Below are 24,082 nucleotides of genomic sequence, written 5' to 3'. Positions count from 1 at the left end.
CGTGTAGGGCCTTTATTAGGCTGCAAGAGGCCATATTACAGCCTTTGGAGGCCGGCACCGGTAGTTGACGGTGTTATAACGCCATGGCGCAATGGAAAACCACTTGGGACGTCGTAGTCCATTGAGAGTGGAATAATTAGACCAACGGTAACCTGTGCAAGCACGTGCAAGCACGTGATATACGTGAAAGGCCTCTATTATGCTGCAAGAGGCCATATTACAGCATTTTGAGGCCTGTACGCGTAGTTGACGGTGTTATAACGCCATGGCGCAATGGAAAACCACTTGGGACGTCATAGTCCAATGACATTGGAGGGATTAGTAGGCTCGTAACTTGCGCAGGCACGTGCAACCACGTGATATACGTGAAAGGCCTTTGTTAGACTGCAAATGACCATATTACAGCCTTTAAAGGCCTGTGCACGTAGTTGACGGTGTTAAAAAGCCGTGACGCAATGGAAAACAACTTGGGACGTCCTAGTCCATTGAGAGTAGAAGGATTAGACCAATGGTAACTTGCGCAGGCGCGTACGACCTCGTGATATACGTGTAAGGCCTTTATTATGCTGCAAGAGGCCATATTACAGCCTTTTGAGGCCTGTACCCGTAGTTGACGGTGTTATAACGCCATGGCGCAATGAAAAACCACTTGGGACGTCATAGTCTAATGAGAGTGGAGGGATTAGACCGATCGTAACTCGCCCAGGCATGTAGAACAACGCGATTTGTGTGTAAGGCCTTTATTATGTTGCAAGAGGCCATATTACAGCCTTTAAAGGCCTGTACCCATAGTTCACGGTGTTATAAAGTCTTGGCGCAATGGAAAACAACTTGGGACGTCGTAGTCCATTGAGAGTGGAAGGATTAGACCAATGGTAACCTGTGCAGGCACGTGGAACAACGCAATTTGTGTGTACGACCATTATTAGGCTGCAAAATGCCATAGTACAGCCTTTAGAGGCCTGTACACGTAGTTGACGGTGTTATAAGGTCATAGGGCAATGGAAAACAACTTGGGACGTCGTAATCCATTGAGAGTGGAATAATTAGACCAATGGTAACCTTTGTAGGCACGTGGAACAACGCGATTTGTGTGTACGACCTTTATTAGGCCGCAAAAGGCCATAATACAGCCTTTAAAGGCCTGTACACGTAGTTGACGGTGTTATAAAGCTGTGACGCAATGGAAAGCAACTTGGGACGTCCTAGTCAATTGAGAGTGGAAGGATTAGACCAATGGTAACTTGCGCAGGCACGTGCGCCACGTGATATACGTGTAAGGCCATTATTATGCTGCAAGAGGCCATATTACAGCCTTTGGAGGCCTGCACCCGTAGGTGACGGTGTTATAACGCCATGGTTTAATGGAAAACCACTTGGGACGTCATAGTCCAATGAGAGTGGAAGGATTAGACCGATCGTAACTCGCCCAGGCACGTGGAACAACGCGATTTGTGTGTACGACCTTTATTAGGCCGCAAAAGGTCATATTACAGCCTTTAAAGGCCTGTGCACGTAGTTGACGGTGTTATAAAGCTGTGACGCAATGGAAAGCAACTTAGGACGTCCTAGTCAATTGAGAGTGAAAGGATTAGACCAATGGTAACTTGCGCAGGCACGTGCGCCACGTGATATACGTGTAAGGCCTTTATTAGGCTGCAAGAGGCCATATTACAGCCTTTGGAGGCCTGCACTCGTAGGTGACGGTGTTATAACGCCATGGCGCAATGGAAAACCACTTGGGACGTCATAGTCCAATGAGAGTGGAAGGATTAGACCGATCGTAACTCGCCCAGGCACGTGGAACAACGCGATTTGTGTGTACGACCTTTATTAAGCTGCAAAATGCCATAGTACAGCCTTTTAGAGGCCTGTACACGCAGTTGACGGTGTTATAAAGTCTTGGCGCAATGGAAAACAACTTGGGACGTCGTAGTCCATTGAGAGTGGAAGGATTAGACCAATGGTAACCTGTGCAGGCACGTGGAACAACGCAATTTGTGTGTACGACCATTATTAGGCTGCAAAATGCCATAGTACAGCCTTTAGAGGCCTGTACACGTAGTTGACGGTGTTATAAGGTCATAGGGCAATGGAAAACAACTTGGGACGTCGTAATCCATTGAGAGTGGAATAATTAGACCAATGGTAACCTTTGTAGGCACGTGGAACAACGCGATTTGTGTGTACGACCTTTATTAGGCCGCAAAAGGCCATATTACAGCCTTTAAAGGCCTGTACACGTAGTTGACGGTGTTATAAAGCTGTGACGCAATGGAAAGCAACTTGGGACGTCCTAGTCAATTGAGAGTGGAAAGATTAGACCAATGGTAACTTGCGCAGGCACGTGCGCCACGTGATATACGTGTAAGGCCATTATTATGCTGCAAGAGGCCATATTACAGCCTTTGGAGGCCTGCACTCGTAGGTGACGGTGTTATAACGCCATGGCGCAATGGAAAACCACTTGGGACGTCATAGTCCAATGAGAGTGGAAGGATTAGACCGATCGTAACTCGCCCAGGCACGTGGAACAACGCGATTTGTGTGTACGACCTTTATTAAGCTGCAAAATGCCATAGTACAGCCTTTTAGAGGCCTGTACACGCAGTTGACGGTGTTATAAAGTCATGGCGCAATGGAAAACAACATGGGACGTCGTAGTCCATTGAGAGTGGAGTAATTAGACCAGCGGTAATCTGCGCAGGCACGTGCAACCATGTGATATACGTGAAAGGCCTTTATTATGCTGCAAGAGGCCATATTACAGCTTTTTAAAGCCTGTACGCGTAGTTGACGGTGTTATAACGCCATGGCGCAATGGAAAACCACTTGGGACGTCATAGTCCAATGACATTGGAGGTATTAGTCCGCTCGTAACTTGCGCAGGCACGTGCAACCACGTGATATACGTGAAAGGCCTTTGTTTGGCTGCAAATGACCATATTACAGCCTTTAAAAGCCTGTGCACGTAGTTGACGGTGTTATAAAGCCGTGACGCAATGGAAAACAACTTGGGACGTCCTAGTCAATTTAGAGTAGAAGGATTAGACCAATGGTAACTTGCGCAGGCACGTACGACCACGTGATATACGTGTAAGGCCTTTATTAGGCTGCAAGATGCCATATTACAGCCTTTTGGGGCCTGTACCCTTAGTTGACGGTGTTATAACGCCATGGCGCAATGAAAAACCACTTGGGACGTCATACATAGTCTAATGAGAGTGGAGGGATTAGATTGATCGTAACTAGTGCAGGCACGTGGAACCACATGATATACGTGTAAGGCCTTTATTAGGCTGCAAAATGCCATAGTACAGCCTTTAGACGCCTGTACACGTAGTTGACGGTGTTATAATGTCATGGCGCAATGGAAAACAACTTGGGACGTCGTAGTCCATTGAGAGTGGAATAATTATACCAATGGTAACCTGCGTAGGCACGTGGAGCCACATGATATACGTGTAAGGCCTTTATTATGCTGCAAGAGGCCATATTACACCCTTTGGAGGCCTGCACGCGCAGTTGACGGTGTTATAACGCCATGGCGCAATGGAAAAACCACTTGGGACGTCATAGACCAATGAGAGTGGAGGGATTAGACCGATCGCAACTCGCGCAGGCACGTGGAACAACGCAATTTGTGTGCACGACCTTTATTAGGCCGCAAAAGGCCATATTACAGCCTTTAAAGGCCTGTGCACGTAGTTGACGGTGTTATAAAGCCGTGACGCAATGGAAAGCAACTTGGGACGTCCTAGTCCATTGAGAGTGGAAGGATTAGACCAATGGTAACTAGCGCAGGCAGGTGCGACCACGTGATATACGTGGAAGGCCTTTATTAGGTTACAAGAGGCCATGTTACAGCTTTTAAAGGCCTGTACCCATAGTTCACGGTGTTATAAAGTCTTGGCGCAATGGAAAACAACTTGGGACGTCGTAGTCCATTGAGAGTGGAAGGATTAGACCAATGGTAACCTGTGGAGGCACGTGGAACAACGCGATTTGTGTGTACGACCATTATTAGGCTGCAAAATGCCATAGTACAGCCTTTAGAGGCCTGTACACGTAGTTGACGGTGTTATAAGGTCATAGCGCAATGGAAAACAACTTGGGACGTCGTAATCCATTGAGAGTGGAATAATTAGACCAATGGTAACCTTCGTAGGCACGTGGAACAACGCGATTTGTGTGTACGACCTTTATTAGGCCGCAAAAGGCCATATTACAGCCTTTAAAGGCCTGTACACGTAGTTGACGGTGTTATAAAGCTGTGACGCAATGGAAAGCAACTTGGGACGTCTTAGTCAATTGAGAGTGGAAGGATTATACCAATGGTAACTTGCGCAGGCACGTGCGCCACGTGATATACGTGTAAAGCCTTTATTAGGCTGCAAGAGGCCATATTACAGCCTTTGGAGGCCTGCACCCGTAGGTGACGGTGTTATAACGCCATGGTTTATTGGAAAACCACTTGGGACGTCATAGTCCAATGAGAGTGGAAGGATTAGTCCGCTCGTAACTTGCGCAGGCACGTGCAACCACGTGATATACGTGAAAGGCCTTTGTTTGGCTGCAAATGACCATATTACAGCCTTTAAAGGCCTGTGCACGTAGTTGACGGTGTTATAAAGCCGTGACGCAATGGAAAACAACTTGGGACGTCCTAGTCCATTGAGAGTAAAAGGATTAGACCAATGGTAACTTGCGCAGGCACGTACGACCACGTGATATACGTGTAAGGCCTTTATTAGGCTGCAAGAGGCCATATTACAGACTTTTGAGGCCTGTACCCGTGGTTGATGGTGTTATAACGCCATGGCGCAATGGAAAACCACTTGGGACGTCATAGTCCAATGACATTGGAGGGATTAGTCCGCTCGTAACTTGCGCAGGCACGTGCAACCACGTGATATACGTTAAAGGCTTTTATTATGCTGCAAGAGGCCATATCACAGATTTTACAGGCCTGTGCACGTAGTTGACGGTGTTATAACGCAATGGCGCAATGGAAAACCACTTGGGACGTCATAGTCCAATGAGAGTGGAAGGATTAGACCCATCGTAACTCGCCCAGGCACGTGGAACAACGCCATTTGTGTGTAAGACCTTTATTAAGCTGCAAAATGCCATAGTACGGCCTTTTAGAGGCCTGTAGACGTAGTTGACGCTGTTATAAAGATATGGCGCAATGGAAAATTTCTTGGGACGTCGTAGTCCATTGAGAGTGGAATAATTAGACCAACGGTAACCTGCGCAGGCACGTGCAAGCACGTGATAAACGTGAAAGGCCTTTATTATGCTGCAAGAGGCCATATTACAGATTTTACAGGCCTGTACCAGTAGTTGACGGTGTGATAACGCCATGGCGTAATGGAAAACGACTTGGGACGTCATAGACTAATGAGAGTGGAGGGATTAGACCGATCGTAACTCGCCCAGGCATGTAGAACAACTCGATTTGTGTGTAAGGCCTTTATTATGCTGCAAGAGGCCATATTACAGCCTTTAAAGGCCTGTACACGTAGTTTACGGTGTTATAAAGCTGTGACGCAATGGAAAGCAACTTGGGACGTCCTAGTCCATTGAGAGTGGAAGGATTAGACCAGCGGTAACCTGCGCAGGCACGTGCAAGCACGTGATATACGTGAAAAGCGCTTATTATGCTGCAAAAGGCCATATTACAGACTTTACATGCCTGTACCTGTAGTTGACGGTGTGATAACGCCATGGCGCAATGGAAAACCACTTGGGACGTCATAGTCCAATGAGAGTGGACGGATTAGACCTATCGCAACTCGCGCAGGCACGTGGAACAACACGATTTGTGTGTAAGGCCTTTAGTAGGCCGCAAAAGGCCATATTACAGCCTTTAATAGCCTGTGCACGTAGTTGACGGTGTTATGAAGCTGTGACGCAATGGAAAGCAACTTGGGACGTCCTAGTCCATTGAGAGTGGAAGGATTAGACCAATGGTAACCTGCGCAGGCACGTGCAAGCACGTGATATACGTGAAAGGCCTTTATTATGCTGCAAGAGGCCATATTACAGCCTTTTGAGGCCTGTACGCGTAGTTGACGGTGTTATAACGCCATGGCGCAATGGAAAACCACTTGGGACGTCATAGTCCAATGACATTGGAGGGATTAGTCCGCTCGTAACTTGCGCAGGCACGTGCAACCACGTGATATACGTGAAAGGCCTTTGTTAGGCTGCAAATGACCATATTACAGCCTTTAAAGGCCTGTGCACGTAGTTGACGGTGTTATAAAGCCGTGACGCAATGGAAAACAACTTGGGACGTTCTAGTCCATTGAGAGTAGAAGGATTAGACCAATGGTAACTTGCGCAGGCACGTACGACCACGTGATATGCGTGTAAGGCCTTTATTAGGCTGCAAGAGACCATATTAGAGCCTTTGGAGGCCTGCACCCGTAGGTGACGGTGTTATAACGCCATGGTTTAATGAAAAACCACTTGGGACGTCATAGTCTAATGAGAGTGGAGGGATTAGATTGATCGTAACTCGCCCAGGCACGTGGAACAACGCGATTTATGTGTACGACCTTTATTAGGCTGCAAGAGGCCATAGTACAGCCTTTAGACGCCTGTACACGTAGTTGACGGTGTTATAAAGTCATGGCACAATGGAAAACAACTTGGGACGTCGTAGTCCATTGAGAGTGGAGGGATTAGACCGATCGTAACTCGCCCAGGGATATGGAACAACGCGATTTGTATGTAAGGCCTTTATTATGCTGCAAGAGGCCATATTACAGCCTTTAAAGGCCTGTGCACGTAGTTGACGGTGTTATAAAGCTGTGACGCAATAGAAAACAACTTGGGACGTCCTAGTCCATTGAGAGTAGAAGGATTAGACCAATGGTAACTTGCGCAGGCACGTACGACCACGTGATGTACGTGTAAGGCCTTTATTAGGCTGCAAGAGGCCATATTACAGACTTTTGAGGCCTGTACCCGTGGTTGACGGTGTTATAACGCCATGGCGCAATGAAAAACCACTTGGGATGTCATAGTCTAATGAGAGTGGAGGGATTAGATTGATCGTAACTCGCCCAGGCACGTGGAACAACGCGATTTATGTGTACGACCTTTTTTAGGCTGCAAGAGGCCATGTTACAGCCTGTACAGGCCTGTACCTGTAGTTCACGGTGTTATAAAGTCATGGCGCAATGGAAAACAACTTGGGACGTCGTAGTCCATTGAGAGTGGAATAATTAGACCAACGGTAACCTGCGCAGGCACGTGCAAGCACGTGATATACGTGAAAGGCCTTTATTATGCTGCAAGAGGCTATATTACAGCCTTTTGAGGCCTGTACGCGTAGTTGACAGTGTTATAACGCCATTGCGCAATGGAAAACCACTTGGGACGTCATAGTCCAATGACATTGGAGGGATTAGTCCGCTCGTAACTTGCGCAGGCACGTGCAACCATGTGATATACGTTAAAGGCCTTTGTTAGGCTGCAAATGACCATATTACAGCCTTTAAAGGCCTGTGCACGTAGTTGACGGTGTTATAAAGCCGTGACGCAATGGAAAACAACTTGGGACGTCCTAGTCCATTGAGAGTAGAAGGATTAGACCAATGGTAACTTGCGCAGGCACGTACGACCACGTGATATACGTGTAAGGCCTTTATTAGGCTGCAAGAGGCCATATTACAGACTTTTGAGGCCTGTACCCGTGGTTGACGGTGTTATAACGCCATGGCGCAATGGAAAACCACTTGGGACGTCATAGTCCAATGACATTGGAGGGATTAGTCCGCTCGTAACTTGCGCAGGCACGTGCAACCACGTGATATACGTTAAAGGCTTTTATTATGCTGCAAGAGGCCATATCACAGATTTTACAGGCCTGTACCTGTAGTTGACGGTGTGATAACGCTATGGCGCAATGGAAAACCACTTGGGACGTCATAGTCCAATGAGAGATGAGGGATTAGACCTATCGCAACTCGCGCAGGCATGTAGAACAACGCGATTTGTGTGTAAGGCCTTTATTATGCTGCAAGAGGCCATATTACAGCATTTAAAGGCCTGTACACGTAGTTGACGGTGTTATAACGCAATGGCGCAATGGAAAACCACTTGGGACGTCATAGTCCAATGAGAGTGGAAGGATTAGACCCATCGTAACTCGCCCAGGCACGTGGAACAACGCCATTTGTGTGTAAGACCTTTATTAAGCTGCAAAATGCCATAGTACGGCCTTTTAGAGGCCTGTAGACGTAGTTGACGCTGTTATAAAGATATGGCGCAATGGAAAATTTCTTGGGACGTCGTAGTCCATTGAGAGTGGAATAATTAGACCAACGGTAACCTGCGCAGGCACGTGCAAGCACGTGATAAACGTGAAAGGCCTTTATTATGCTGCAAGAGGCCATATTACAGATTTTACAGGCCTGTACCAGTAGTTGACGGTGTTATAACGCCATGGCGTAATGGAAAACGACTTGGGACGTCATAGACCAATGAGACTGGAGGGATTAGACCGATCGTAACTCGCCCAGGCATGTAGAACAACTCGATTTGTGTGTAAGGCCTTTATTATGCTGCAAGAGGCCATATTACAGCCTTTAAAGGCCTGTACACGTAGTTTACGGTGTTATAAAGCTGTGACGCAATGGAAAGCAACTTGGGACATCCTAGTCCATTGAGAGTGGAAGGATTAGACCAGCGGTAACCTGCGCAGGCACGTGCAAGCACGTGATATACGTGAAAAGCGCTTATTATGCTGCAAAAGGCCATATTACAGACTTTACATGCCTGTACCTGTAGTTGACGGTGTGATAACGCCATGGCGCAATGGAAAACCACTTGGGACGTCATAGTCCAATGAGAGTGGACGGATTAGAGCTATCGCAACTCGCGCAGGCACGTGGAACAACACGATTTGTGTGTAAGGCCTTTAGTAGGCCGCAAAAGGCCATATTACAGCCTTTAATAGCCTGTGCACGTAGTTGACGGTGTTATGAAGCTGTGACGCAATGGAAAGCAACTTGGGACGTCCTAGTCCATTGAGAGTGGAAGGATTAGACCAATGGTAACCTGCGCAGGCACGTGCAAGCACGTGATATACGTGAAAGGCCTTTATTATGCTGCAAGAGGCCATATTACAGCCTTTTGAGGCCTGTACGCGTAGTTGACGGTGTTATAACGCCATGGCGCAATGGAAAACCACTTGGGACGTCATAGTCCAATGACATTGGAGGGATTAGTCCGCTCGTAACTTGCGCAGGCACGTGCAACCACGTGATATACGTGAAAGGCCTTTGTTAGGCTGCAAATGACCATATTACAGCCTTTAAAGGCCTGTGCACGTAGTTGACGGTGTTATAAAGCCTTGACGCAATAGAAAACAACTTGGGACGTCCTAGTCCATTGAGAGTAGAAGGATTAGACCAATGGTAACTTGCGCAGTCACGTACCACCTCGTGATATACGTGTAAGGCCTTTATTATGCTGCAAGAGGCCATATTACAGCCTTTTGAGGCCTGTACCCGTAGTTGACGGTGTTATAACGCCATGGCGCAATGAAAAACCACTTGGGACGTCATAGTCTAATGAGAGTGGAGGGATTAGACCGATCGTAACTCGCCCAGGCATGTAAAACAACGCGATTTGTGTGTAAGGCCTTTATTATGCTGCAAGAGGCCATATTACAGCCTTTAAAGGCCTGTGCACGTAGTTGACGGTGTTATAGAGCTGTGACGCAATGGAAAGCAACTTGGGACGTCCTAGTCCATTGAGAGTGGAAGGATTAGACCAATGGTAACTTGCGCAGGCACGTGCGACCACGTGATATACGTGTTAGGCCTTTATTAGGCTGCAAGAGGCCATATTACAGCCTTTGGAGGCCTGCACCCGTAGTTGACGGTGTTATAACGCCATCGCGCAATGGAAAACCAATTGGGACGTCATAGTCCAATGAGAGTGGAAGGATTAGACCGATCGTAACTCGCCCAGGCACGTGGAACAACGCGATTTGTGTGCACGACCTTTATTAAGCTGCAAAATGCCATAGTACAGCCTTTTAGAGGCCTGTACACGTAGTTGACGGTGTTATAAAGTCATGGCGCAATGGAAAACAACATGGGACGTCGTAGTCCATTGAGAGTGGAGTAATTAGACCAGCAGTAACCTGCGCAGGCACGTGCAAGCACGTGATATACGTGTAAGGCCTTTATTAGGCTGCAAGAGGCCATATTACAGCCTTTGGAGGCCTGCACCCGTAGTTGACGGTGTTATAACGCCATGGCGCAATGGAAAACCACTTGGGACGTCGTAGTCCATTGAGAGTGGAATAATTAGACCAACGGTAACCTGCGCAGGCACGTGCAAGCACGTGATATACGTGAAAGGCCTTTATAATGCTGCAAGAGGCCATATTACAGCCTTTTGAGGCCTGTACGCGTAGTTGACGGTGTTATAACGCCATGGCGCAATGGAAAACCACTTGGGACGTCATAGTCCAATGAGAGTGGAAGGATTAGACCGATCGTAACTCGCCCAGGCACGTGGAACAACGCGATTTGTGTGCACGACCTTTATTAAGCTGCAAAATGCCATAGTACAGCCTTTTAGAGGCCTGTACACGTAGTTGACGGTGTTATAAAGTCATGGCGCAATGGAAAACAACATGAGACGTCGTAGTCCATTGAGAGTGGAGTAATTAGACCAGCGGTAACCTGCGCAGGCACGTACGACCTCGTGATATACGTGTAAGGCCTTTATTATGCTGCAAGAGGCCATATTACAGCCTTTTGAGGCCTGTACCCGTAGTTGACGGTGTTATAACGCCATGGCGCAATGAAAAACCACTTGGGACGTCATAGTCTAATGAGAGTGGAGGGATTAGACCGATCGTAACTCGCCCAGGCATGTAGAACAACGCGATTTGTGTGTAAGGCCTTTATTATGCTGCAAGAGGCCATATTACAGCCTTTAAAGGCCTGTGCACGTAGTTGACAGTGTTATAGAGCTGTGACGCAATGGAAAGCAACTTGGGACGTCCTAGTCCATTGAGAGTGGAAGGATTAGACCAATGGTAACTTGCGCAGGCACGTGCGACCACGTGATATACGTGTTAGGCCTTTATTAGGCTGCAAGAGGCCATATTACAGCCTTTGGAGGCCTGCACCCGTAGTTGACGGTGTTATAACGCCATCGCGCAATGGAAAACCATATGGGACGTCATAGTCCAATGAGAGTGGAAGGATTAGACCGATCGTAACTCGCCCAGGCACGTGGAACAACACGATTTGTGTGTACGACCTTTAGTAGGCCGCAAAAGGCCATATTACAGCCTTTAATAGCCTGTGCACGTAGTTGACGGTGTTATGAAGCTGTGACGCAATGGAAAGCAACTTGGGACGTCCTAGTCCATTGAGAGTGGAAGGATTAGACCAATGGTAACTTGCGCAGGCACGTGCGACCACGTGATATACGTGTTAGGCCTTTATTAGGCTGCAAGAGGCCATATTACAGCCTTTGGAGGCCTGCACCCGTAGTTGACGGTGTTATAACGCCATCGCGCAATGGAAAACCAATTGGGACGTCATAGTCCAATGAGAGTGGAAGGATTAGACCGATCGTAACTCGCCCAGGCACGTGGAACAACGCGATTTGTGTGCACGACCTTTATTAAGCTGCAAAATGCCATAGTACAGCCTTTTAGAGGCCTGTACACGTAGTTGACGGTGTTATAAAGTCATGGCGCAATGGAAAACAACATGGGACGTCGTAGTCCATTGAGAGTGGAGTAATTAGACCAGCAGTAACCTGCGCAGGCACGTGCAAGCACGTGATATACGTGTAAGGCCTTTATTAGGCTGCAAGAGGCCATATTACAGCCTTTGGAGGCCTGCACCCGTAGTTGACGGTGTTATAACGCCATGGCGCAATGGAAAACCACTTGGGACGTCGTAGTCCATTGAGAGTGGAATAATTAGACCAACGGTAACCTGCGCAGGCACGTGCAAGCACGTGATATACGTGAAAGGCCTTTATAATGCTGCAAGAGGCCATATTACAGCCTTTTGAGGCCTGTACGCGTAGTTGACGGTGTTATAACGCCATGGCGCAATGGAAAACCACTTGGGACGTCATAGTCCAATGAGAGTGGAAGGATTAGACCGATCGTAACTCGCCCAGGCACGTGGAACAACGCGATTTGTGTGCACGACCTTTATTAAGCTGCAAAATGCCATAGTACAGCCTTTTAGAGGCCTGTACACGTAGTTGACGGTGTTATAAAGTCATGGCGCAATGGAAAACAACATGAGACGTCGTAGTCCATTGAGAGTGGAGTAATTAGACCAGCGGTAACCTGCGCAGGCACGTGGAAGCACGTGATATACGTGAAAAGCGCTTATTATGCTGCAAGAGGCCATGTTACAGCCTTTACTGGCCTGTACCTGTAGTTGACGGTGTTATAAAGTCATAGCGCAATGGAAAACCACTTGGGACGTCATAGTCCAATGATAGTGGAGGGATTAGACCTATCGCAACTCGCGCAGGCACGTGGAACAACGCAATTTGTGTGTACGACCTTTACTAGGCCGCAAAAGGCCATATTACAGCCTTTAATAGCCTGTCCACGTAGTTGACGGTGTTATAAAGCCGTGACGCAATGGAAAACAACTTGGGACGTCCTAGTCCATTGAGAGTAGAAGGATTAGACCAATGGTAACTTGCGCAGGCACGTACTACCTCGTGATATACGTGTAAGGCCTTTATTATGCTGCAAGAGGCCATATTACAGCCTTTTGAGGCCTGTACCTGTAGTTGACGGTGTTATAACGCCATGGCGCAATGAAAAACCACTTGGGACGTCATAGTCTAATGAGAGTGGAGGGATTAGACCGATCGTAACTCGCCCAGGCATGTAGAAGAACGCGATTTGTGTGTAAGGCCTTTATTATGCTGCAAGAGGCCATATTACAGCCTTTAAAGGCCTGTGCACGTAGTTGACGGTGTTATAGAGCTGTGACGCAATCGAAAGCAACTTGGGACGTCCTAGTCCATTGAGAGTGGAAGGATTAGACCAATGGTAACTTGCTCAGGCACGTGCGACCACGTGATATACGTGTTAGGCCTTTATTAGGCTGCAAGAGGCCATATTACAGCCTTTGGAGGCCTGCACCCGTAGTTGACGGTGTTATAACGCCATCGCGCAATGGAAAACCAATTGGGACGTCATAGTCCAATGAGAGTGGAAGGATTAGACCGATCGTAACTCGCCCAGGCACGTGGAACAACGCGATTTGTGTGCACGACCTTTATTAAGCTGCAAAATGCCATAGTACAGCCTTTTAGAGGCCTGTACACGTAGTTGACGGTGTTATAAAGTCATGGCGCAATGGAAAACAACATGGGACGTCGTAGTCCATTGAGAGTGGAGTAATTAGACCAGCGGTAACCTGCGCAGGCACGTGCAAGCACGTGATATACGTGTAAGGCCTTTATTAGGCTGCAAGAGGCCATATTACAGCCTTTGGAGGCCTGCACCCGTAGTTGACGGTGTTATAACGCCATGGCGCAATGGAAAACCACTTGGGACGTCGTAGTCCATTGAGAGTGGAATAATTAGACCAACGGTAACCTGCGCAGGCACGTGCAAGCACGTGATATACGTGAAAGGCCTTTATTATGCTGCAAGAGGCCATATTACAGCCTTTTGAGGCCTGTACGCGTAGTTGACGGTGTTATAGAGCTGTGACGCAATCGAAAGCAACTTGGGACGTCCTAGTCCATTGAGAGTGGAAGGATTAGACCAACGGTAACTTGTGCAGGCACGTGCGACCACGTGATATACGTGTTAGGCCTTTATTAGGCTGCAAGAGGCCATATTACAGCCTTTTGAGGCCTTCACCCGTAGTTGACGGTGTTATAACGCCATCGCGCAATGGAAAACCAATTGGAACGTCATAGTCCAATGAGAGTGAAAGGATTAGACCGATCGTAACTCGCCCAGGCACGTGGAACAACGCGATTTGTGTGCACGACCTTTATTAGGCTGCAAAATGCCATAGTACAGCCTTTTAGAGGCCTGTACACGTAGTTGACGGTGTTATAACGCCATGGCGCAATGGAAAACCACTTGGGACGTCGTAGTCCATTGAGAGTGGAATAATTAGACCAACGGTAACCTGCGCAAGCACGTGCAAGCACGTGATATACGTGAAAAGCGCTTATTATGCTGCAAAAGGCCATATTACAGACTTTACATGCCTGTACCTGTAGTTGACGGTGTGATAACGCCATGGCGCAATGGAAAACCACTTGGGACGTCATAGTCCAATGAGAGTGGAGGGATTAGACCTATCGCAACTCGCGCAGGCACGTGGAACAACACGATTTGTGTGTACGACCTTTAGTAGGCCGCAAAAGGCCATATTACAGCCTTTAATAGCCTGTGCACGTAGTTGACGGTGTTATGAAGCTGTGACGCAATGGAAAGCAACTTGGGACGTCCTAGTCCATTGAGAGTGGAATGATTAGACCAATGGTAACTTGCGCAGGCACGTGCGACCACGTGATATACGTGTAAGGCCTTTATTAGGCTGCAAGAGGCCATATTACAGCCTTTGGAGGCCTGCACCTGTAGTTGACGGTGTTATAACGCCATCGCGCAATGGAAAACCATATGGGACGTCATAGTCCAATGAGAGTGGAAGGATTAGACCGATCGTAACTCGCCCAGGCACGTGGAACAACGCGATTTGTGTGCACGACCTTTATTAAGCTGCAAAATGCCATAGTACAGCCTTTTAGAGGCCTGTACACGTAGTTGACTGTGTTATAAAGTCATGGCGCAATGGAAAACAACATGGGACGTCGTACTCCATTGAGAGTGGAGTAATTAGACCAGCGGTAACCTGCGCAGGCACGTGCAAGCACGTGATATACGTGTAAGGCCTTTATTAGGCTGCAAGAGGCCATATTACAGCCTTTGGAGACCTGCACCCGTAGTTGACGGTGTTATAACGCCATGGCGCAATGGAAAACCACTTGGGACGTCGTAGTCCATTGAGAGTGGAATAATTAGACCAACGGTAACCTGCGCAGGCACGTGCAAGCACGTGATATACGTGAAAGGCCTTTATTATGCTGCAAGAGGCCATATTACAGCCTTTTGAGGCCTGTACGCGTAGTTGACGGTGTTATAACGCCATGGCGCAATGGAAAACCACTTGGGACGTCATAGTCCAATGAGAGTGGAAGGATTAGACCGATCGTAACTCGCCCAGGCACGTGGAACAACGCGATTTGTGTGTAAGGCCTTTATTATGCTGCAAGAGGCCATATTACAGCCTTTAAAGGTCTGTGCACGTAGTTGACGGTGTTATAGAGCTGTGACGCAATCGAAAGCAACTTGGGACGTCCTAGTCCATTGAGAGTGGAAGGATTAGACCAATGGTAACTTGCGCAGGCACGTGCGACCACGTGATATACGTGTTAGGCCTTTATTAGGCTGCAAGAGGCCATATTACAGCCTTTGGAGGCCTTCACCCGTAGTTGACGGTGTTATAACGCCATCGCGCAATGGAAAACCAATTGGGACGTCATAGTTTAATGAGAGTGAAAGGATTAGACCGATCGTAACTCGCCCAGGCAGGTGGAACAACGCGATTTGTGTGCACGACCTTTATTAGGCTGCAAAATGCCATAGTACAGCCTTTTAGAGGCCTGTACACGTAGTTGACGGTGTTATAACGCCATGGCGCAATGGAAAACCACTTGGGACGTCGTAGTCCATTGAGAGTGGAATAATTAGACCAACGGTAACCTGCGCAAGCACGTGCAAGCACGTGATATACGTGAAAAGCGCTTATTATGCTGCAAAAGGCCATATTACAGACTTTACATGCCTGTACCTGTAGTTGACGGTGTGATAACGCCATGGCGCAATGGAAAACCACTTGGGACGTCATAGTCCAATGAGAGTGGAGGGATTAGACCTATCGCAACTCGCGCAGGCACGTGGAACAACACGATTTGTGTGTACGACCTTTAGTAGGCCGCAAAAGGCCATATTACAGCCTTTAATAGCCTGTGCACGTAGTTGACGGTGTTATGAAGCTGTGACGCAATGGAAAGCAACTTGGGACGTCCTAGTCCATTGAGAGTGGAAGGATTAGACCAATGGTAACTTGCGCAGGCACGTGCGACCACGTGATATACGTGTAAGGCCTTTATTAGGCTGCAAGAGGCCATATTACAGCCTTTGGAGGCCTGCACCTGTAGTTGACGGTGTTATAACGCCATGGCGCAATGGAAAACCACTTGGGACATCGTAGTCCATTGAGAGTGGAATAATTAGACCAACGGTAACCTGCGCAGGCACGTGAAAGCTCGTGATATACGTGAAAGGCCTTTATTATGCTGCAAGAGGCCATATTACAGCCTTTTGAGGCCTGTACGCGTAGTTGACGGTGTTATAACGCCATGGCGCAATGGAAAACCACTTGGGACGTCATAGTCCAATGACATTGGAGGGATTAGTCCGCTCGTAACTTGCGCAGGCACGTACGACCTCGTGATATACGTGTAAGGCCTTTATTATGCTGTAAGAGGCCATATTACAGCCTTTTGAGGCCTGTACCCGTAGTTGACGGTGTTATAACGCCATGGCGCAATGAAAAACCACTTGGGATGTCATAGTCCATTGAGAGTAGAAGGATTAGACCAATGGTAACTTGCGCAGGCACGTACGACCTCGTGATATACGTGTAAGGCCTTTATTATGCTGCAAGAGGCCATATTACAGCCTTTTGAGGCCTGTACCCGTAGTTGACGGTGTTATAACGCCATGGCGCAATGAAAAACCACTTGGGACGTCATAGTCTAATGAGAGTGGAGGGATTAGACCGATCGTAACTCGCCCAGGCATGTAGAACAACGCGATTTGTGTGTAAGGCCTTTATTATGCTGCAAGAGGCCATATTACAGCCTTTAAAGGCCTGTGCACGTAGTTGACAGTGTTATAGAGCTGTGACGCAATGGAAAGCAACTTGGGACGTCCTAGTCCATTGAGAGTGGAAGGATTAGACCAATGGTAACTTGCGCAGGCACGTGCGACCACGTGATATACGTGTTAGGCCTTTATTAGGCTGCAAGAGGCCATATTACAGCCTTTGGAGGCCTGCACCCGTAGTTGACGGTGTTATAACGCCATCGCGCAATGGAAAACCATATGGGACGTCATAGTCCAATGAGAGTGGAAGGATTAGACCGATCGTAACTCGCCCAGGCACGTGGAACAACGCGATTTGTGTGCACGACCTTTATTAAGCTGCAAAATGCCATAGTACAGCCTTTTAGAGGCCTGTACACGTAGTTGACTGTGTTATAAAGTCATGGCGCAATGGAAAACAACATGGGACGTCGTAGTCCATTGAGAGTGGAGTAATTAGACCAGCGGTAACCTGCGCAGGCACGTGCAAGCACGTGATATACGTGTAAGGCCTTTATTATGCTGCAAGAGGCCATATTACAGCCTTTAAAGGCCTGTACACGTAGTTTACGGTGTTATAAAGCTGTGACGCAATGGAAAGCAACTTGGGACGTCCTAGTCCATTGAGAGTGGAAGGATTAGACCAGCGGTAACCTGCGCAGGCACGTGCAAGCACGTGATATACGTGAAAAGCGCTTATTATGCTGCAAAAGGCCATATTACAGACTTTACATGCCTGTACCTGTAGTTGACGGTGTGATAACGCCATGGCGCAATGGAAAACCACTTGGGACGTCATAGTCCAATGAGAGTGGACGGATTAGACCTATCGCAACTCGCGCAGGCACGTGGAACAACACGATTTGTGTGTAAGGCCTTTAGTAGGCCGCAAAAGGCCATATTACAGCCTTTAATAGCCTGTGCACGTAGTTGACGGTGTTATGAAGCTGTGACGCAATGGAAAGCAACTTGGGACGTCCTAGTCCATTGAGAGTGGAAGGATTAGACCAATGGTAACCTGCGCAGGCACGTGCAAGCACGTGATATACGTGAAAGGCCTTTATTATGCTGCAAGAGGCCATATTACAGCCTTTTGAGGCCTGTACGCGTAGTTGACGGTGTTATAACGCCATTGCGCAATGGAAAACCACTTGGGACGTCATAGTCCAATGACATTGGAGGGATTAGTCCGCTCGTAACTTGCGCAGGTACGTGCAACCACGTGATATACGTGAAAGGCCTTTGTTAGGCTGCAAATGACCATATTACAGCCTTTAAAGGCCTGTGCACGTAGTTGACGGTGTTATAAAGCCGTGACGCAATGGAAAACAACTTGGGACGTCCTAGTCCATTGAGAGTAGAAGGATTAGACCAATGGTAACTTGCGCAGTCACGTACGACCTCGTGATATACGTGTAAGGCCTTTATTATGCAGCAAGAGGCCATATTACAGCCTTTTGAGGCCTGTACCCGTAGTTGACGGTGTTATAACGCCATGGCGCAATGAAAAACCACTTGGGACGTCATAGTCTAATGAGAGTGGAGGGATTAGACCGATCGTAACTCGCCCAGGCATGTAAAACAACGCGATTTGTGTGTAAGGCCTTTATTATGCTGCAAGAGGCCATATTACAGCCTTTAAAGGCCTGTGCACGTAGTTGACGGTGTTATAGAGCTGTGACGCAATGGAAAGCAACTTGGGACGTCCTAGTCCATTGAGAGTGGAAGGATTAGACCAATGGTAACTTGCGCAGGCACGTGCGACCACGTGATATACGTGTTAGGCCTTTATTAGGCTGCAAGAGGCCATATTACAGCCTTTGGAGGCCTGCACCCGTAGTTGACGGTGTTATAACGCCATCGCGCAATGGAAAACCAATTGGGACGTCATAGTCCAATGAGAGTGGAAGGATTAGACCGATCGTAACTCGCCCAGGCACGTGGAACAACGCGATTTGTGTGCAGGACCTTTATTAAGCTGCAAAATGCCATAGTACAGCCTTTTAGAGGCCTGTACACGTAGTTGACGGTGTTATAAAGTCATGGCGCAATGGAAAACAACATGGGACGTCGTAGTCCATTGAGAGTGGAGTAATTAGACCAGCGGTAACCTGCGCAGGCACGTGCAAGCACGTGATATACGTGTAAGGCCTTTATTAGGCTGCAAGAGGCCATATTACAGCCTTTGGAGGCCTGCACCCGTAGTTGACGGTGTTATAACGCCATGGCGCAATGGAAAACCACTTGGGAACGTCGTAGTCCATTGAGAGTGGAATAATTAGACCAACGGTAACCTGCGCAGGCACGTGCAAGCACGTGATATACGTGAAAGGCCTTTATAATGCTGCAAGAGGCCATATTACAGCCTTTTGAGGCCTGTACGCGTAGTTGACGGTGTTATAACGCCATGGCGCAATGGAAAACCACTTGGGACGTCATAGTCCAATGAGAGTGGAAGGATTAGACCGATCGTAACTCGCCCAGGCACGTGGAACAACGCGATTTGTGTGCACGACCTTTATTAAGCTGCAAAATGCCATAGTACAGCCTTTTAGAGGCCTGTACACGTAGTTGACGGTGTTATAAAGTCATGGCGCAATGGAAAACAACATGAGACGTCGTAGTCCATTGAGAGTGGAGTAATTAGACCAGCGGTAACCTGCGCAGGCACGTGGAAGCACGTGATATACGTGAAAAGCGCTTATTATGCTGCAAGAGGCCATGTTACAGCCTTTAATGGCCTGTACCTGTAGTTGACGGTGTTATAAAGTCATAGCGCAATGGAAAACCACTTGGGACGTCATAGTCCAATGAGAGTGGAGGGATTAGACCTATCGCAACTCGCGCAGGCACGTGGAACAACGCAATTTGTGTGTACGACCTTTACTAGGCCGCAAAAGGCCATATTACAGCCTTTAATAGCCTGTCCACGTAGTTGACGGTGTTATAAAGCCGTGACGCAATGGAAAACAACTTGGGACGTCCTAGTCCATTGAGAGTAGAAGGATTAGACCAATGGTAACTTGCGCAGGCACGTACTACCTCGTGATATACGTGTAAGGCCTTTATTATGCTGCAAGAGGCCATATTACAGCCTTTTGAGGCCTGTACCTGTAGTTGACGGTGTTATAACGCCATGGCGCAATGAAAAACCACTTGGGACGTCATAGTCTAATGAGAGTGGAGGGATTAGACCGATCGTAACTCGCCCAGGCATGTAGAAGAACGCGATTTGTGTGTAAGGCCTTTATTATGCTGCAAGAGGCCATATTACAGCCTTTAAAGGCCTGTGCACGTAGTTGACGGTGTTATAGAGCTGTGACGCAATCGAAAGCAACTTGGGACGTCCTAGTCCATTGAGAGTGGAAGGATTAGACCAATGGTAACTTGCTCAGGCACGTGCGACCACGTGATATACGTGTTAGGCCTTTATTAGGCTGCAAGAGGCCATATTACAGCCTTTGGAGGCCTGCACCCGTAGTTGACGGTGTTATAACGCCATCGCGCAATGGAAAACCAATTGGGACGTCATAGTCCAATGAGAGTGGAAGGATTAGACCGATCGTAACTCGCCCAGGCACGTGGAACAACGCGATTTGTGTGCACGACCTTTATTAAGCTGCAAAATGCCATAGTACAGCCTTTTAGAGGCCTGTACACGTAGTTGACGGTGTTATAAAGTCATGGCGCAATGGAAAACAACATGGGACGTCGTAGTCCATTGAGAGTGGAGTAATTAGACCAGCGGTAACCTGCGCAGGCACGTGCAAGCACGTGATATACGTGAAAGGCCTTTATTAGGCTGCAAGAGGCCATATTACAGCCTTTGGAGGCCTGCACCCGTAGTTGACGGTGTTATAACGCCATGGCGCAATGGAAAACCACTTGGGACGTCGTAGTCCATTGAGAGTGGAATAATTAGACCAACGGTAACCTGCGCAGGCACGTGCAAGCACGTGATATACGTGAAAGGCCTTTATTATGCTGCAAGAGGCCATATTACAGCCTTTTGAGGCCTGTATGCGTAGTTGACGGTGTTATAGAGCTGTGACGCAATCGAAAGCAACTTGGGACGTCCTAGTCCATTGAGAGTGGAAGGATTAGACCAATGGTAACTTGCGCAGGCACGTGCGACCACGTGATATACGTGTTAGGCCTTTATTAGGCTGCAAGAGGCCATATTACAGCCTTTGGAGGCCTTCACCCGTAGTTGACGGTGTTATAACGCCATCGCGCAATGGAAAACCAATTGGGACGTCATAGTCCAATGAGAGTGAAAGGATTAGACCGATCGTAACTCGCCCAGGCACGTGGAACAACGCGATTTGTGTGCACGACCTTTATTAGGCTGCAAAATGCCATAGTACAGCCTTTTAGAGGCCTGTACACGTAGTTGACGGTGTTATAACGCCATGGCGCAATGGAAAACCATTTGGGACGTCGTAGTCCATTGAGAGTGGAATAATTAGACCAACGGTAACCTGCGCAAGCACGTGCAAGCACGTGATATACGTGAAAAGCGCTTATTATGCTGCAAAAGGCCATATTACAGACTTTACATGCCTGTACCTGTAGTTGACGGTGTGATAACGCCATGGCGCAATGGAAAACCACTTGGGACGTCATAGTCCAATGAGAGTGGAGGGATTAGACCTATCGCAACTCGCGCAGGCACGTGGAACAACACGATTTGTGTGTACGACCTTTAGTAGGCCGCAAAAGGCCATATTACAGCCTTTAATAGCCTGTGCACGTAGTTGACGGTGTTATGAAGCTGTGACGCAATGGAAAGCAACTTGGGACGTCCTAGTCCATTGAGAGTGGAAGGATTAGACCAATGGTAACTTGCGCAGGCACGTGCGACCACGTGATATACGTGTAAGGCCTTTATTAGGCTGCAAGAGGCCATATTACAGCCTTTGGAGGCCTGCACCTGTAGTTGACGGTGTTATAACGCCATCGCGCAATGGAAAACCATATGGGACGTCATAGTCCAATGAGAGTGGAAGGATTAGACCGATCGTAACTCGCCCAGGCACGTGGAACAACGCGATTTGTGTGCACGACCTTTATTAAGCTGCAAAATGCCATAGTACAGCCTTTTAGAGGCCTGTACACGTAGTTGACTGTGTTATAAAGTCATGGCGCAATGGAAAACAACATGGGACGTCGTAGTCCATTGAGAGTGGAGTAATTAGACCAGCGGTAACCTGCGCAGGCACGTGCAAGCACGTGATATACGTGTAAGGCCTTTATTAGGCTGCAAGAGGCCATATTACAGCCTTTGGAGGCCTGCACCCGTAGTTGACGGTGTTACAACGCCATGGCGCAATGGAAAACCACTTGGGACGTCGTAGTCCATTGAGAGTGGAATAATTAGACCAACGGTAACCTGCGCAGGCACGTGCAAGCACGTGATATACGTGAAAGGCCTTTATTATGCTGCAAGAGGCCATATTACAGCCTTTTGAGGCCTGTACGCGTAGTTGACGGTGTTATAACGCCATGGCGCAATGGAAAACCACTTGGGACGTCGTAGTCCATTGAGAGTGGAATAATTAGACCAACGGTAACCTGCGCAAGCACGTGCAAGCACGTGATATACGTGAAAAGCGCTTATTATGCTGCAAAAGGCCATATTACAGACTTTACATGCCTGTACCTGTAGTTGACGGTGTGATAACGCCATGGCGCAATGGAAAACCACTTGGGACGTCATAGTCCAATGAGAGTGGAGGGATTAGACCTATCGCAACTCGCGCAGGCACGTGGAACAACACGATTTGTGTGTACGACCTTTAGTAGGCCGCAAAAGGCCATATTACAGCCTTTAATAGCCTGTGCACGTAGTTGACGGTGTTATGAAGCTGTGACGCAATGGAAAGCAACTTGGGACGTCCTAGTCCATTTAGAGTGGAAGGATTAGACCAATGGTAACTTGCGCAGGCACGTGCGACCACGTGATATACGTGTAAGGCCTTTATTAGGCTGCAAGAGGCCATATTACAGCCTTTGGAGGCCTGCACCTGTAGTTGACGGTGTTATAACGCCATGGCGCAATGGAAAACCACTTGGGACGTCGTAGTCCATTGAGAGTGGAATAATTAGACCAACGGTAACCTGCGCAGGCACGTGAAAGCTCGTGATATACGTGAAAGGCCTTTATTATGCTGCAAAATGCCATAGTACAGCCTTTTAGAGGCCTGTACGCGTAGTTGACGGTGTTATAACGCCATGGCGCAATGGAAAACCACTTGGGACGTCATAGTCCAATGAGAGTGGAAGGATTAGACCGATCGTAACTCGCCCAGGCACGTGGAACAACGCGATTTGTGTGCACGACCTTTATTAAGCTGCAAAATGCCATAGTACAGCCTTTTAGAGGCCTGTACACGTAGTTGACGGTGTTATAAAGTCATGGCGCAATGGAAAACAACATGAGACGTCGTAGTCCATTGAGAGTGGAGTAATTAGACCAGCGGTAACCTGCGCAGGCACGTGCAAGCACGTGATATACGTGAAAAGCGCTTATTATGCTGCAAAAGGCCATATTACAGACTTTACATGCCTGTACCTGTAGTTGACGGTGTGATAACGCCATGGCGCAATGGAAAACCACTTGGGACGTCATAGTCCAATGAGAGTGGAGGGATTAGACCTATCGCAACTCGCGCAGGCACGTGGAACAACGCAATTTGTGTGTACGACCTTTACTAGGCCGCAAAAGGCCATATTTTAGCCTTTAATAGCCTGTGCACGTAGTTGACGGTGTTATAAAGCCGTGACGCAATGGAAAACAACTTGGGACGTCCTAGTCCATTGAGAGTAGAAGGATTAGACCAATGGTAACTTGCGCAGGCACGTACGACCTCGTGATATACGTGTAAGGCCTTTATTATGCTGCAAGAGGCCATATTACAGCCTTTTGAGGCCTGTACCCGTAGTTGACGGTGTTATAACGCCATGGCGCAATGAAAAACCACTTGGGACGTCATAGTCTAATGAGAGTGGAGGGATTAGACCGATCGTAACTCGCCCAGGCATGTAGAACAACGCGATTTGTGTGTAAGGCCTTTATTATGCTGCAAGAGGCCATAT

This window comes from Hydractinia symbiolongicarpus, chromosome 9 (assembly GCF_029227915.1).
Source record: "Hydractinia symbiolongicarpus strain clone_291-10 chromosome 9, HSymV2.1, whole genome shotgun sequence".
NCBI lineage: Eukaryota > Metazoa > Cnidaria > Hydrozoa > Anthoathecata > Hydractiniidae > Hydractinia > Hydractinia symbiolongicarpus.
The sequence above is the reverse complement of the archived record's forward strand: the minus strand, read 5'-3'. Positions refer to the sequence as shown.